The sequence below is a fragment of the Bidens hawaiensis genome, unplaced genomic scaffold (genome assembly GCF_021521415.1).
Source record: "Bidens hawaiensis isolate Kalapana, Puna unplaced genomic scaffold, B.hawaiensis_p1.1 tig00014938_1, whole genome shotgun sequence".
In the NCBI taxonomy this organism is placed as follows: Eukaryota; Viridiplantae; Streptophyta; class Magnoliopsida; order Asterales; family Asteraceae; genus Bidens; species Bidens hawaiensis.
In genome coordinates, this window is record NW_027492328.1 from 370,439 (window position 1) to 388,340 (window position 17,902).

The window sequence follows — 17,902 nt, forward strand, 5'->3', positions numbered from 1 at the left end:
AAATAATGATGACAGTGATGATGGAATCAACTACTCTCCTAACCTTGACACTCCGGTTAGATAGAATGTGGAACCTGGCGTTGAAGAACCTCTTGCTTCTCCTGCTACCAAGACTGCAAAAAGAAAGTCTTCAAAATGTATCAAGTTTTTCAGCGTGAGCAGGATAGCAAGCTTGAGGTGGAGATCCAAGCCTTATCATGACTCAACTCCAATTCTGTATGAGAGGTGGCACAAGGATAGCAAAAGCTGGGCATCCGACGTGCAAACGATGATCTAACTTACCTCACATATGGAGATATGCACACCTTGTTTGTTCTCGACGTGAATTATTTCAGAAAAACTATTGCTCGAGATGATGATAAAGACTCGGTGGAATCATGGTTTAAGTGCTTTTTGAAGCAGGAGTGGAAGACCGATTACCCAAGTTCAGTGTCAATCCGAATCCGGGTAGGTTGTACAAATCAAAGAAGATCTATCTGTTCACAAACAAACTGTCCAAGAATCGAGGATATCATATGCCATACAATCATGGAGAGCCAATCTTATCCTTAAACCTTAAACCTATATATATGTTCATGAGAACTCACACTATAAATAGTGTGAGTCTCTCATACACAAGAAGAACCATTTGACAAATCATATCCTTAAACCTACAAACTCTCTCTTTCTCTCCTCTCTAGTTCACGACAATAATCACACAAACAAGATCCGAGATCTCAGTCCTAACTAGTTGTTTCCTCCGACTAGTGTAGAGGTTGATCCAAGATAACTAGTAATAGTTGTTGTGTTGTTAGATCCGGTCAAGGAACCTACACGGGTCGTAGAAACTGTTGGATCAAGATTTGATCGATGGGTTTGCACATAACTGCTAGGGATGGTAAATGGTGGTGTTGGGTAGAAAGGCGATTAGATATGTGAGACATGAAGGAATTAATGTGTCACGTTTAACTTATATAATATCTACACCCTCTTTTTTCTACGTAACATTAAGATCCTATTTATATCCTAATTGATCATCAATTAAGTGAATATTCTTCACGTGTGCAATCTAATCCTTCCTAAAAAGTGCACAACATAATTTCAGAATTCATGATATACTATTTCTTTGTAATATTTCAGGGTAAATAGTGTATGGTGTGGCACAGATTCTTCACAATATACACTCCCATAATCTAGGCCTTCACACCTAATTATATGCTACTCTAATAATTCAGCTCCTCCACGACCTTGAAAAAGTGTAAAAGTCACTGCACATCATGGTCCCTCACAACCATCCTCTAATAATCTAGCTTCATAGCTCACACACCCGTTATTCAGCTCCTTCACAACTCACACGCATATGAACCAGCTATGTTAACAACTCACACACCCATAATCCGACTCCTTCACAGCTTACACGGCGATAATGCGGCTCCTCCATAGGCCACTTAAAAGTTAAAAGCATAATTACTATGTCCTTGTTTATTTGTATTTCATTGAACCTTTGCACCGCATTTTAATCTTCTTCATGATCGCATCACAAATTTAGTGTGACAAATTAACCCTGCATTTGGAATTTATAAAATATGAGTTTCATTTGGGTCGGTGTTGCCGTCATCATAGATTTGACCTTAAATACGAGTATTTGTTACATTTATATCTAAAGATATCCATATTTATGTTTTACTGTATTTTCTATAACTTGGACAAGTTTTCTAATTGTTTGGGAAAAAAATAATTTATCTGTAATTGAAAGATTGATTGTGTTTAACAAGTGACTATTAGTATTATTCATTTAATATACAAAGCCCAAATAAAAGAGTCCAATTTATATTTTGTCTTAAGAACTAGGGTTTACATATATATATAGCTAGTTCTGCGTACATATAGTTCATCTTCAATTCATTTCACGGCGGCTTTGCAATGATTGGTGCTTCAATCCAGACGCTTCTCCGGAGTGTGATTCAGTGTGTGTACGTTTTTTCAATTCGTCTCTGTTCTTTAATTATCGATCTGATATTTTTTTTATGCATATATCCAAATTCATGTTCTGACGATTGCTTTAATTTGTGTGTTGAAGGGTGCTCACTGCATACGTTGATCATCATAACATGTTGACTCTTCATAGTAAGCCACTAAGCTAGCATCAATCTTTCATGTAATTTTGTTTAAACTGGAAAACGATTTCTTTTCATATTTCCTTCTTCATATACTAACAGATCGAATGTTGATTTTATGTTCGCTTGTTTATTCTATTAACGTGTTTGGTTTCAATTCAGGAAAGAAAATGTTGACGAGAGTATGGAGAAAGATAAGGTGTTATATAGAGCACAAGATTTTCGTAAGGGAAGTATTGTTTGGGCCAAATGCTGAAAGCGGTTCCCGGCCTGGCCCGCTATCTTGATTGACCCGAATCAAGAAGCCCCGAACGCCTGTGCTCCCAACACAAGGGTAAAGTTTTTGCATCTGTGAAATTTGTTTCTTTTTACATTTCAATAGTTTCTTATTATTTTTTTAAAATATATAATGAATATGGTTTTGTTGTTTAATTTGTGTTAGGAATACGGATGGATTAAGGATGGGATGATATATCCCTTTCTAGACCACTTGGAAAGGTGTGCATATTTCTAATAATACTTAAGCTTATACTATTACACAATTGGGTCTATGGGTTATTTTATAAATTAGATGTTAAACACTTTAATTAACTAAATATATTTTTTCAGTTTCTGGGACAAATTCAGTTACATGGCAGCAAGCCAAATGGATTTCGTAAGGCAATACATGAGGTGTAGGTATTTAAACGCAGACTAAGTGGACAAGGAAGAATGTTCTACAACACCTGTAAATAATGTTTCTGATTAGATTCGGGAATCTAGTGATCACCGTGGTCACGCAAAGCTGTTCATGTAATCTTGTTTAAACATTTATTTTCTTGATACGTGTTTATACTATTATTCAGTGACTTGTTGACGTGTATTTTGTTATTTCAGTTAAAGAAGCAGCAATCATGGAGGCAAATCATGAACAAGCTGCGGTTGGGAACATAGCGAGTTCACAAAGAACCAAGCAGTCGCGGTAAACCTAAAAGTCAGGATCTTTTTTTGGCCGGCAGGTGTGTCTTTTGCCGAGCTCTAGTGGTGCTGATCGGCCGTTGGCAGTACACGCAAAGTTCACTCAGGGAGATCACATGTTTTCTTTGACACAGGGGTTATAAGGTAGAGCATTGAGGAAGAAAACGAGGCGAGGTGCGGAGATTTCAGATTTTCATAAACCAGAAATCAAGTTGTCAGCAAGTCTTTTGTGGATGGGGCTTAACTGACAGATATATACTTCTTCGGTAATTGTAATCATGTGGTTCTCAATGTAAACATTCGTTTGGTTATACATCTTCAATCTTTTTTGCTTATTTATTTGATCTCACTTTGCATATCCGTCTCGGTTTTACATTTTCAAGAGTAATATTATAGATCTGGATCTGGATCTATTCAAATTTGTGTCCGAAAATTTAAATGTGTCGTTTGTATTTATAGGTTTTTTTTAAATATTTTTTTAAATAAACGGCAATATCTAATGCTAATATAACCATGGGAAGGATTTCACACTCCAGATGTTCGACATGCATTATTCGATAGATTGCTCTTTTTTCACTGCCCTAAAAATAGTTGTAAGACGCACACGCCAATGTTTTGTTAGTCAGCCTTAATTTGGCACGTGGCCTAATGAAACAAACTCGACCCACAACTTTCAAAGCACAAGATGGGCGTGGCCCATGTCTAGAAAAATCATCAAGTTAGGGTTTGCCTGATATCTTAACACAAGAACCAAAGACATGTTAACTTTAAGAATTATTACTTCTCTATATCACCAAATAGGCAAATAATAACACCCTATATTATTAACGAGCCATCAATAAAACTTCCAAATACTCCATATAACTAATTTATGACAAAGTTTATTTGTAAAAGTGCCTAACAAGATCTAGATCGACATATCCGACCTTAAAATAACCGAATCCGAACCGACCCTACACTTGCCTGTTTGTTTTGGTCTTGATTTTTGAAGATGGTCGGTCTCGGTTCGGGTCCAGAATCAGTGAAAACCCGATTACCGAGACGCGCCGATAGTAGAAAGTCAAATCTAGTGTTGTACCTCTCGGAGATAGCGTTGGTGAAATTTTGCTCTGATGGGTTCAAACTTTTATGTTTTGTGGACGACCTGAGATGCAAAGTCACAAGCTTCAACAGTCAACATTGTTCCATGGTCATCGGAGAAGTGTATGAATCTAGGAATATAGTAGAATCATAGTTTTCTTTGTATTGAAAGAGATAAATTAGTGACGAAAAAATTATATTGATATTGATAAAGAAAAGTAGCATTATAGTAATTGAAAGACTAATAAGATATATAGTAATGAAATGGTGTGTGTTTGATGTTGCGTAAGCCAAAATCTATAAATAATCATTATTGCAGACTTTGGAAAATATAAAACACGCATGTGTGTAACTTTGAAAGATAATGTCAGTGAAAAGCGATCATGGACTTAAATAGGCTTTCGAGGCTCCACTTCCACAAATTAAAAATCAATGTGATACATGTTCTTTCGATTTCTCCAAGCAAAGCTCTTCGCATCGCAATGCCTATTGTGTCTGCTTGACCTTTCATAAGTGGAGACAGAATAAAGCGCCCATATAAAAGACGCCTACCGTCTGTTGTCTGCTGCTGATTCAACACACTTCCACTATAGTGTCCAAGTAGATATTGTTATTTTCTCTAGAACCATAATAATATTATTTGATTTGATTATTGAATCATTTATTTCTCTTTATTCTCTTGCTATTGAAATCTATTCAATTTTTTTTCTTCACGCGTCTTTTTTCGGAGGTCTACAGGCATTATGTGGCATAAGGGTTACATCCCGTACGAAAGTTAATAGTATACCACTTCTACGAATAGCTCGTAATGTTGCGTCTCTTCCGAGGTATAATCATGACTTCTGCTCGTTGCATACCTTGATCTACTACTGCACGAATAGCATTTGCCACTGAGGTTTGAATAAGAAACGGCGTCCCTCTTCTTGTATCTTTGAAGCCACAAGTACCAGTAGGAGACCAAGAAACCATTCACCCTCATACATCTGTGACAGTCACAATGGTATTACTGAAACTTTCTAGAATACGAATATTCCCCTTTGGTATTTTACGTATACTCTTACGAGAACTAGTAAGAAGTCTTGAAAAACTTCTTTGATAATGCCTCTGAGCTTCAATCAATTGAACAATTCATATCACTGGATCTAGTTATATGATATATGCATGTGGATTATAGACTTAATTAGGTTAACGAAGTGTTGAGAGATTAGTCAGACAGAGTAACGACAAGTAGAGATATTATATAAACTGGAAAACGATTTCTTTTCATATTTCCTTCTTCATATACTATTAGATCGAATGTTGATCTTATGTTCGTTTGTTTATTCTATTAACGTGTTTGGTTTCAATTCAGGAATGAAAGTTGACGAGAGTATGGAGAAAGATAAGGTGTTATATAGAGCACAAGATTTTCGTAAGGGAAGTATTGTTTGAGCCAAATGCTCAAAGCGGTTCCCGGCCTGGCCCGCTATCGTGCTTGACCCGAATCAAGAAGCCCCGAACGCCGTAAGGAAGGCCTGTGCTCCCAACACAAGGGTAAAGTTTTTGCATCTGTGAAATTTGTTTATTTTTACATTTCAATAGTTTCTTATTATTTTTTTAAAATATATAATGGATATGGTTTGTTCAATTTGTGTTAGGAATACGGATGGATTAAGGGTGGAATGATATATCCCTTTCTAGACCACTTTGAAAGGTGTGCACATTTCAATAGTTTCTTATTATTTTATTAAGCTTATACATATATTGTGTAAGCTTATACTATTACACAAATGGGCCTATGGGTTATGTTATAAATTAGATGTTAAAGACTGTTTAATTAACTAATTATATTTGTTCAGTTTGTGGGACAAACTCAGCTGAAAATAATGAGGCGTACGGAGCAGGAAATATAGGTATTTAAACGCAGACTAAGTGGACAAGGAGGAATGTTCTACAACACCTGAAAATAATGTTTCTGGTTAGAGTCGGGAATCTAGTCACCACGGTAATGCTTGTTGCTTATGTAATCATGTTTAAACATTCCTTTTCTTAATCTGTGTTTATACTCTTATTTGGCAACTTGTTGATTTGGATTTTGTTATTTTAGTTAAAGAGGCCGCAAACATGGAAGCAAATCATGAACAAGCTGTGGTTGGGAACGTAGGGAGTGGTTAATTTGGCTATCATGTATTCGGATTCCGCTAGTGCACAAGAACCAAGCAGTTGCAGTTAATGAAGAACATGAGGCGAGGGGGAAATGGGGGCTTTCATGTTCATTATATGTGTTTGTGTTTTTAGTTAAATCACCCGCCGAAAGAGTTCACCTTCGGTGGGATGGTCTTAAACGATATATGTATACTCCCTTTGTAATTGTAATAATTCGGTTCTTAATTAATGTAAATGTTTATTTGGTTATACATCTTTTATCTTTTGTTTCTTTATTTATTTGATTTCGCTTCTCATACTTTTCTCGGTTTCACATTTCAAGAGTGATATAGATCTACATCTAAACCTTTCGAAAATTTTTCACACCCGATAGATTGTTCTTTTTGCGATGCACAATATGAGTTTCATTTTGTGGCAACCCTAAAAATAGGTCTAAAAAAATTTTAAGTCACCCAAGACTTGACGTTTAATAATTAATTTAAAGTAGCAGTAACACGCACATGTTGATGTTTTGTTAGTCTGCCTTAAATTGACCCGATGGGTTAATGAAATGGGGTCATGTCTAGAAAAGTCATCAAATTGGGTTTGACCTACATATCTTTAATACAAGAACCCAAGACCCGTTAACTTTAAGAACTACAACTACTAAATATCTCTAAATAATCGCAGTCTTAATAATCAAAACACCCAATGTTGTGGACAAGCCATCATTAAATCTTCCAGCCCTAATCTCCCAGAACCAAAACCGGTGGAACCTGTCCACATGTGGTCGAGGAAACAACGAGTTTAGTTATCATTCTTTTTGATTAATTAAAATGTCTTGAAATCTATTTGTACATGAAGAATCACATTCATGTACAGGTCACGAAATCGATACAGAACCGTAACCAGCTATAAGCTGATTTTTTACAAGCATATAAACCTAACCAAAAACTCAGTTTATAACATCATTTGAAAATGTCTAAAATAAAGTTTCAAAAAATGATAGCGTAAACACTTTGTTATATAATAACTTAAAAACCATCACTTTTTAAACCCCTAAAACACATCCATGAATGAGAGCGGGTCGAATCTTATGATTCAACTTTCCTCTTTATATTGGGGTTCTATTTTCGTGATTACCCGAATCGAGAGGTTAAAACCCGTTGAAGTTTGAAAATTAAGTTTCTGGATCTAGAACTAAAGTTGGAAGAAAGCGTGTTTGAAGTTTCTCCTTGTAGATCTAGATGTTCGGGATCAACAAGTGCTAATGTTTATCAAACTTGCCTTTTGCTAATGATCTTAATCCCCTAACCAAATATCGAAACCGTTGGTTTCCTTCTGTAACAAATAAAATCCCCTTGTTTGTAATCCCGTTCTTTTCCTTTCTTCCTTCTCCTTCTCTAACCAATAAAAACCACATACAACAATAAACATATATTTTTCTATTACCTTATCTAACCATCTGATCAAATGTGCAAGCAATAGAAAAGAAATACTTATCTGAATGGCTTGGCAATAATTCTTGAATCAAACTTTACTAGTTTCTAACTTGTTCTTCGATTGCCTCCCGTTTCAATTTTGAATTTACAACAAAATCTCTATTTTGTTGGAATAGATTAAATGTTATTGCAATCTTCAATACCACCACTGTTTCTGATCACCAGAAATTTGCACTGCTGAAATTTGTTTCGCAGGAAAAACTCAGTGGTCGGAATAACACCACCGTTGTTGCCTCTACTTTTCCGGAAACAACCACCGCCGCTGCCAATTTATTTCCTGGAAAAATTAGCAGCCGGAAAACATCATACCACCGCCGCTGTTTTTTTTTGCCGGAAAATACCACCAGCAACAATTAATAAAGTGCCGCCACTATCTATTTCTTACCGGAAATCACAGCCTTTGATCTCCCCTTGTTCGAATCTGATTATCAAATCACAAGGCCTGATGCTCGATGGTCTCAAATGTGGACGACCTGAGATGCAAAGTCACAAGCTTCAACAGTCAACATTGTTCCATGGTTATCGGACAAGTGTATGAACATAGGAATACAGTAGAATCATAGTTTTCTTTATATTGAAAGAGATAAATTAGTGAAGAAAAAAATATATTGATATTGATAAAGAAAAGTAGTCTTATAGTAATTGACAGGGCCGGCCTAAAGCCATGGCAGGGTAGTCGACGGCCGACACCCCGCTAGGCCCGAAATTTTATTTTTTTTAAAAATTATATGTTTTTTTATGAAAAAAATATGTATAATCAATGTTTCAACATTATTACGTTATCACTAGCTTGGTCTAATGGTAAATGGGAATGACATATAACCAAATGGTTGTGGGTTCTAATCTTATTTGAGACATTTTTAAGCATATTTTTGTTTATATTATAGAAAAGTTTTTTTTACGACTCAAATCATAATAAAGTAAGCCTATTTATAATTACATTGTTTAAACCCACAGTATGTTTCTTTTGCTTAAGGCAAAAAAAAGTTCGCCTTTGCCCAAATTTTTTTTCGCATTTTCGGAGCCTGGTAATTGAAAGACTAATAAGATATATAGTAATGAAATGGTTTGTGTTTGACGCTGCGTAAGCCAAAATCTATAAATATTCATTATTGCATAGTTTGGAAGATATAAAACACGCATGCGTGTAACTTTGAATAATAGTGTCAGTGAAAGTGAAAAACGGTCATGGACTTAAATAGGCTTTTGAGACTCCACTTCCACAAATTAAAAATCAATGTAATACATGTTCCTTCGATTTCTCCAAGCAAATCTCTTCGCATCACAATGCGTATTGTGTCTGCTTGACCTTTCATAAGTGGAGACAGAATAAAGCGCCCATATAAAAGACGCCTACAGTCTGTTGTCTATTCAACACACTTCCACTGTACTGTCCGAGTAGATATTGTTATTTTCACTCGAACCATAATAATATTATTTGATCTGATCATTGAATCATTTATATCTCTTTATTCTCTTGCTATTGAAATCTCTTCAATTTTTTTTCTTCACGCGTCTTTTTATCGGAGGTCTACAGCCATTATGTGGGATAAGGGTTACATCCCATACAAAAGTTAATAGTATACCACTTCTGTGAATAGCTCGTAATGTTGCGTCTCTTCCGAGGCCGGGACCTTTAATCATGACTTCTGCTCGTTGCATACCTTGATCTACTACTGCACGAATAGCATTTGCCATTGTGGTTTGAGCAGCAAACGGCATCCCTCTTCTTGTACCTTTGAAGCCACAAGTACGAGGGGACAAAAAAACACTCACCCTCGTACATATGTAACAGTCACAATGGTATTATTGGAACTTTCTAGAATACGAACAATCCCGTTTGGTATTTTACGTATACTCTTACGTGAACTAGTAAGACTGAGCTTCAATCAATTGAACAATTCATATCAATCGATCACAGGATCTAGTTAATGATATATGTATGTGGATTATAGACTTAATTAGGTTAACGAAGTGTTGAGAGATTAGTCGGACAAAGTAACGAAAAGGAGAGATATTATATAAAAACACTTAAATTAATATGCAGCCTATTTATAGAAGACGAATGTCATTCTTTACACATTCCGTAACGAATGGTATTCATTCGTCTTCCTTACATAAATAACAAAATGGTATAGCGTATGACTCATTCTCTATACCCCATTCGTCAACATTCCATGACGAATGTATGCGTATCAATAATGATTAAGGTCCATTCGTTAAACATCCTTAACGAATGAGCCATAACAATAATGAATTGGACTTATAAATTACTAAAATGCCCTTACATAAAAATAAAAATAAATTACAAACGATTACAGAGACTTGAGAAGACCAAAACCATGCACTAACATTCTTGCGGACTGTACGGGGCCTGGTCGGCCAAGGGAGGATATTAAAATGCTTCTTGTCTCTTCTCTCTGTTTCACTTAACACTCTATTATCCCACTTCTCTTATCACCTTGAAAAGATAATGAGGTCGTCTTATCTATCGTCCCACCACCTCCCCATCTTCTACCTCACCTCTATAAATACTTTGCTTGATGAATATGTCTGCTCCATACTCGGTTTGGTCCTCTAGTATCTACCCAGAGCACCAAACCCTATGGTACCCGATACCCGAAATGAGTCAAACGGCTGGTCTTCGGTAATCATATTTATGATTTTTGGGTTTCGCCGTTTCGGCCCAGGTCAAGTATTTCCTAGTTCGGGTCGGTCCGACCCATTTGCACACCCCTACTTACGATAACTTTAAAATTTAAACTAGGAACTTATCCCGTGTGCTGCGGCGTTATCAATACAATACATGCATTTGATGTAACGATCGAAGGAAGAAGAAAAAAGTTACTTTATTGAAGTATGAGCACTGTATGAAAACATTAATAAAGTTAGGAAAAATAAATGAAGATGTAAACGTTTTTTCCGAAAGTCCAAATATTACATTTTACAGAGATTGAACATGTTTACATACCAGACATGAGATGTTCGTATTCATGACAAACTGCCTCATGTTTGATATTAAAGGCATCAAAGAGTGATTCATCACTTTGGCATTGACGTCTCGGTTATGTCGATCACCGTTAAGAATTTGAACAAACTTGTCAAAGGTGAGAATGTGAGGGGTTTGCCTGTTAAATTTAACTATTGAAAAATGTATTTCATGATCTAAGTACAAACAACACAAACTCCCTCACAAGCTCAAAACTATTAATTCTATAGATTCCATTCTTCAACTACTACACATGGATTTATTTGGATTAGTTCATCACTTGGTGATAGACCGAAAAACTTATTTTCTTGTTGTTACCGATGATTTTTCACGTTTTATTGGACTTTTATTTTGATATCCAAAGATGAAACTCCCATGTTCCTGATCTGATGGAACTCCCATGCATGTTCGTGATCAAATTCATGAAACTTGTTGAGAATCATACCGATAAGAGAATCACATGTATTAGAAGTGATAATGGGATAGAATTTTGCAACCGCATGGTGAAACGACTTCTGTCACTCAAAGGGAATTGAGCGTCAATTCAGTGCCCCGTATACTCCACAACCAAATGGGGTGGCTGAACAATGAAACAGACTTTGATTGAAGTTGCAAGATAAATGTTGTGAGCCTTAAAGTTGTCGATCTTTTTCTGGGGTGAAGCAATAAACGTGATATGATTTGTCTAGAATCGTGTGCTACTCAACAAGCGTCTGAAGAAGACTCAAATAAAGTCTACTACAAAACAGCCACAAGTCAACTACTTCAAAAATTTTGGATGTCCATGCACTCTGCTTCATACTAATGCCCATTCAGGTTCAAAGAAAACTGCTTATAGGGTTTACAACAAAAGGGCAGGTGTAATTGTGGAATCCTTCAATGTTGACCGGCAAGAGCTTAACAAGACAAATGTTGGCACCGGTCCTTCCATATTGAATATTTAATTATGACCAATTGTTCAGCCAGTTTCATGTTCTATCTACCACTCCTGTTGCAGTTACTCCAGCCTCAACTATGGTATCTCAGTCTACATTAATTCATGCTCTTGTAGACAGTTTGGATCATGTTAATGTGTCTGGTGGTCCGTAAGTTGGAAATGTATTACCCTTAGCTCCTTAACCAACTGTAGTTAATCTAGTTTCCCAAGCCGCATATACAACCACTATAATTCTTAATGAAGAAGGTTCTTACTCGGATTCTTATTTTATGTCGGCTGACAACATTTATAACAACATTGATCCAACTCCCACAGAGCTTGTAGTTGATCTTCAGTTAGAGCCAAGTGTGGTTGAATCTATACCAACACCTCCTCCCGCTAAAAATGGGGCACCTGCCTTTGTTGAAGATATTGTTGCAAATGAAATTCTATCTAATTCTTCAAACAATATCGATTCTACCCCACTTCTAGAAATTGTAGTTCCCTTTATGCAAGATCTTTGGGATGGTCCTAATGCCTTAGAACACATGGTTGATCAACCTGAAACTATTCAACCAACCACTAATGTTCTAAACAATACCATAGGAGTCTTTCAACCAGTTAACAATTTAAACGTTTAACTTCAAGTGGATCTGATTCCTTAGATGAGCATTCACAGAACACACCCCACTGAGAACACATCTGTCAGCATCCAGACAAGGAGCAGGTATGGAACTATGATGCCTTTTGGCTTTTTTATTTCTCAGGTTGAACCTGAATATTATCATATTGCTCTTAAGGAGAAATATATGGTTTAAGTTATTCATGAAGAATTGCTACAGTTCAAGAAGCTCAATGTATGGAGGCTGGTGAAGAAGCCGGAGAACAAGAGACCGATTGGTACCAAATGGATGTTTAGAAACAAGAAAGATGATAAGTGTGTGATTATAAGAAACAAAGAGAGATTGGTAGTACGAGGGTTTTCACAGCATGAAGGTCTTTATTATGATGAAGTCTCCACCCCTGTCGCTAGGCTTGAGGCTATTCGTATCTTTCTAGCCTATGCACCGTTCATGAACTTCAAAGCTTATCAAATGGATGCCAAAATTGCTTTCTTGTATGGAACAGTGAAGGAAGACATTTAACTCAAGCATCCTCCAGGTTTTGAGGATCGTGATCGTCCGGACTATGTTTATCGATCGACTCGACAAAGCTCTTTATGGTCTCCATCAAGCACCCCATGCCTGGTTTGCTACTTTAGCTGAACATCTAATGACAAATGGCTACAAGAGAAGTGTTAATGATCAAACACTCTTTGACAAACAAGTTGGTAACGATCAATCCTGGTCTAAGTGTATGTTGATGATATAATTTTGGGACATCGAGCAATTATTTGTGTAGAGTTTTTTCAAAGGTGATGCAGAATCGGTTTGAAATGAGTTTACTGGGAGAGATGGAATTCTTCCTTGTCCTACAAGTTATACATAACAAGGATGAGATATTGATTAATCAAGAAAAATACGTCCATGACATTGTTATAAATTAGATGTTAACCACTGTTTGATTAACTAATTATATTTGTTCAGTGTCTTGGAGAAACTCAGTTACATGGCAGCAAGCCAGATGATTTTTGTAAGGCAATACATGAGGTGTACAGAGCAGGAAATATAGGTATTTAAACGCAGACTAAGTGGACAAGGAGGAATGTTCTACAACACCTGTAAATAATGTTTCTGATTAGATTCGGGAATCTAGTGATCACCGTGGTCACGCAAAGCTGTTCATGTAATCTTGTTTAAACATTTATTTTCTTGATACGTGTTTATGCTATTATTTAGTAACTTGTTGACGTGTATTTTGTTATTTCAGTTAAAGAAGCAGCAATCATGGAGGCAAATCATGAACAAGCTGCGGTTGGGAACATAGCGAGTTCACAAAGAACCAAGCAGTCGCGGTAAACCTTAAATTCAGGATGTTATTTTGGCCGGCAGGTGTGTCTTTTGCCGAGCTCTAGTGGTGCTGATGGGCCGGTGGCAGTACACGCAAAGTTCACTCAGGGAGATCAGATGTTTTCTTTGACACAGGGGTTATAAGGTAGTGCATTGAGGAAAAACACAAGGAGAGTGTTCAATAGTTCTGTGCAGAGATTTCAGATTTTCAAAACCAGAAATCAAGTGGTCAGCAAGTCTTTTGTGGGATGGGGCTTAACTGACAGATGTATACTTCTTCGGTAATTGTAATGATGTGGTTATTAATGTAAATATTCGTTTGGTTATACATCTTCAATCTTTTTTGCTTATTTATTTGATTTCACTATGCATATCCGTCTCGGTTTTACATTTTCAAGAGTAATATTATAGGTCTGGATCTAGACATATATAATTTGTGTCCTAAAATTTAAATGTGTTGTTTGTATTTATAGGGGTTATTTTAAATATTTTTTTAAATAAACGGCAATATCTAATGCTAATATAACTATGGGAAGGATTTCACACTCCGGATGTTCAACATGCATTATTCGATAGATTGCTCTTTTTTCACTACCCAAAAAATAGTCGTAAGACGCACATGCCAATGTTTTGTTAGTCAGCCTTAATTTGGCACGTGGCCTAATGAAACAAACTCGACCCACAACTTTCAAAGCACAAGATGGGCTTGGCCCATGTCTAGAAAAATCATCAAGTTAGGCTCGACCTAGTTACATGTCTTTATATCATCCAACAGGCTTGGCCTGATATCTTAACACAAGACCAAAGACATAATTATTACTTCTGTATGTCACCAAATAATAACACCCCGTATTATTAACGAGCCATCAATAAAACTTCCAAATACTCCATATAACTAATTTATGACATAAAGTTTATTTGTAAAAGTGCCTAACAAGGAAATACTAACTTATGATTAAGGTTGTGCAGATCTAGATCGACATAACCGACCCTAAAATAACTGAATCCGAACCGACCCTACACTTGCCTGTTTTGTTTTGGTCTTGATTTTTGAAGATGGTCGGTCTCGGTTCGGGTGTAGAATCAGTGAAAACCCGAGACGCGCCGATAGTAGAAAGTCAAATCTAGTGTTGTGCCTCTCGGAGACAGCGTTGGCGGATTTTTTCTCTGATGGGTTTAAACTTTCATCTTTTGTGGATGACCTGATATGCAAAGTCACCAGCCTCAACAGTCAACATTGTTCCATGGTCATCGGGGAAGTGTATGAATCTAGGAATACAGTAGAATCATAGTTTTCTTTGTATTGAAATAGATAAATTAGTGAAGAAAAAATTATATTGATATTGATAAAGAAAAGTAGCATTATAGTAATTGAAAGACTAAGGTACACTACAAATAAAAAGCCATTTAATGGCACACAAAGAGTGTCACAAGAAACAAAAAAGGTGCCACTAAAGAACCCTATTGGAATGAGTGGCACACAAAAAAAGTGTCACTAGAAGCGCTACCACTAAAGCCTTTTAGAGGCACTTTATTTGTCTGCCACTACAAACTTTTGGGCTTTAGTGACACATTTTTCGTTCTGCCACTAAAATATTCGTTAAATATCCTTAACAAATGAGCCATAACAATAACGAATGGGACTTATAAATTACTAAAATTCCCTTACATAAAAATAATAAATTATAAACGATTACAAATACTCGAGACGACCAAAACCATGCACTTACATTCTTGCGGGCTGTACGGGGCCTGGTCGGCCAAGGAGGATATTAAAATGCTTCTAGTCTCTTCTCTCTATTTCACTTAACACTCTACTATTCCACTTCTTCTATCACCTTGAAAAGATAATGAGGTCGTCTTATCAATCGTCCCACCACCTCCCCATCTTCTGCCTCACCTCTATAAATAATTTTCTTGAATAATATGGCGGCTCCATACTCGGTTTTGGTCCTCTAGTATCTACCCGGAGCACTAAACCCTATGGTACCCGATACCTGAAATGAGTCAGGCCGGTCTTCGGTTCTCATATTTATGATTTTGGGTTTTTCTGTTTTGGACCAAGTCAGGTATTTCCTAGTTCGGGTCGGTCCGACCCATTTGCACACCCCTACTTACAATAACTTTGAAATCTAAACTAGGAACTTATCCCACGCGCTGCAGCGTTATCAATACAATACATGCATTTGGTAACGATCGAAGGAAGAAGAAAAGAGTTCCTTTATTTAAGTATGAGCACTGTATGAAAACATTATTAAAGTTAGGGAAAATAAATGAAAATGTAAACTTTTTTTCCGAATGTCCAAATGTTACATTTTCCAGAGATTAAACATGTTTATATACCAGACATGAGATGTTCGTATTCATGAGAAACTGCCTCATGTTTGATATTAAAGGCATCAAAGAGCGAGTCATCACTTTGGCATTGACGTCTCGGTCATGCTAACTTTAAGAATTTGAACAAACTTGTCAAAGGTGATAATGTGAGGGGTTTGCTTGTTAATTTTTTTTTAACCATTGAAAAATGTATCTCCTGATCTAAGTGCAAACAACACAAACTCCCTCACAAGCTTAAAACTATTAATTATATAGATTCCATTCTTCAACTACTACACATGGATTTATTTAGATTAGTTCATCATTTGGCGATAGGCCGAAAAACTTATTGTCTTGTTGTTACCGATGATTTTTCACGTTTAAGTTGGACTTTTATTTTAGTATCCAAAGATGAAACTCCCATGATCCTGATCTGACAAAAATCCCATGTTCGTGATCAAATTCATGAAACTTGTTGAGAATCAGACCAACAAGAGAATCACATGTATTAGAAGTGATAATGGGATGGAATTTTGCAACCGCATGGTAAACGACTTCTGTCACTCGAAGGGAATTGAGTATCAACTCAATGCCCCGTATACTCCACAACAAAATGGGGTTGCTGAATAATGAATCAGACTTTGATTGAAGTTGCAAGAGCAATTTAGTTTAGTTATGAACAACCGTAGGTGTTTCAACAAACTCTTAAACGTTATTATGACTTATGGATTTTAGTTAATTAATATTGCGTTAATTAGAAGTTTCAGTTTTATGGATTAGCTTTTGGTTAGGCTGCTATCATTTTTAGGATTCTAAGTGTTTTCTTTATGATGTACAAGAGGTGTAATCAAAGTTAAATTCTTAGTAAAATTTAATAACTCCCCTTGTACTTTTGATAAGTCACTATAAGGACTTTACTGCTCCCACTAACATTTGAAACTTTAAGGAAATTGTCATGCTTAGGGTCAATATTTGATGACCATTATATTCTATTAGAGAAACAAGTTAATAATATAAGATGTTGTAATTTCTCTTGGTGATGATTAGTTTAGTAAGATATTTGAATACGCCCACATTTAAGCAACAATGAAACTTTTGTAAGAGTAGCATTGTTTTTTAAGTAGATAAGTTTTAATGGAGCAGAGTCTTGATGGAGCAATGTCTTGTACAGGAGGTGTAACTTGCGATGATAACAAGTTTTCACTCCCCCTGCAAATGTTGCAAGTTATGATTTTCACTCCCACTGTACCTATAGGAAAACTACATGTAAAGTTTCAATGATGTACGTGACGTGAGAATTTGTCATACATACGTTAGACTTGACTTGACTTGATTTCCTTAACGTCTGTATGTCATAAAAAAGTTAGGTACATATTTAGAAGAAATCGTATTAAGTAAATCTGAATGGATATTTTTAAGACAGTTTGACCGTAGAGTATAAATTAAATACAAGTATATCGTCTATGATAAATGAATTATGTCTGAATATTTCTAGTGGACCCATACTTGTTCCTCAAACAAAGTAATGTTTAGAGCGTCTAACACATTATTTAAAATCACTGAGAATGAGACTAAATGAAAAATCACCTTATGAAATTAGGTTTCAGTTGATGGAATTTTTCGGTCTAAGTTGTCTTTTGTTAAATTATCATTTGCATGATAACAAAAGGTCTGAAAATGTATAGTATTATTTAGTTCTATCCAAATATTAATAACAAATAATATGAAAATTTAATATAAGGGTGACTTTTCGGGTTTTATAAGGTTAGTGGGATTTTGGTAACCTATAAACCATTTTTGAAAAAACAAAAATATGTTTTTAAATCTTTAAACGCATAAACTAATTTTAAATCATAAATTATTTTTAAATCCCATAATCTAATTTATGATATTATTTTAGATAATGATTGTGTTAATGTGTCAAATGATTCTTTTTGTTGAAAAAGTGTAAATTTGAATGAGAATGTTAATAT

The 17,902-nt window shown here is 35.8% G+C and overlaps 1 long non-coding RNA gene across 2 annotated transcripts; it reads left to right on the plus strand.

The window, feature by feature from the left end:
• The first annotated feature begins 1,674 nt into the window (after positions 1 to 1,674).
• Positions 1,675 to 6,799, plus strand: LOC143548199 (uncharacterized). Of its 2 annotated transcripts, XR_013137908.1 has the most exons (4): positions 1,675 to 2,594; positions 2,706 to 2,774; positions 6,026 to 6,117; positions 6,220 to 6,799. It is a non-coding gene; the product is annotated as an uncharacterized LOC143548199 (long non-coding RNA). The 2 variants fall into 2 exon arrangements; XR_013137907.1 differs by having other exon boundaries at positions 6,026 to 6,799.
• Positions 6,800 to 17,902: the final 11,103 nt, after the last annotated feature.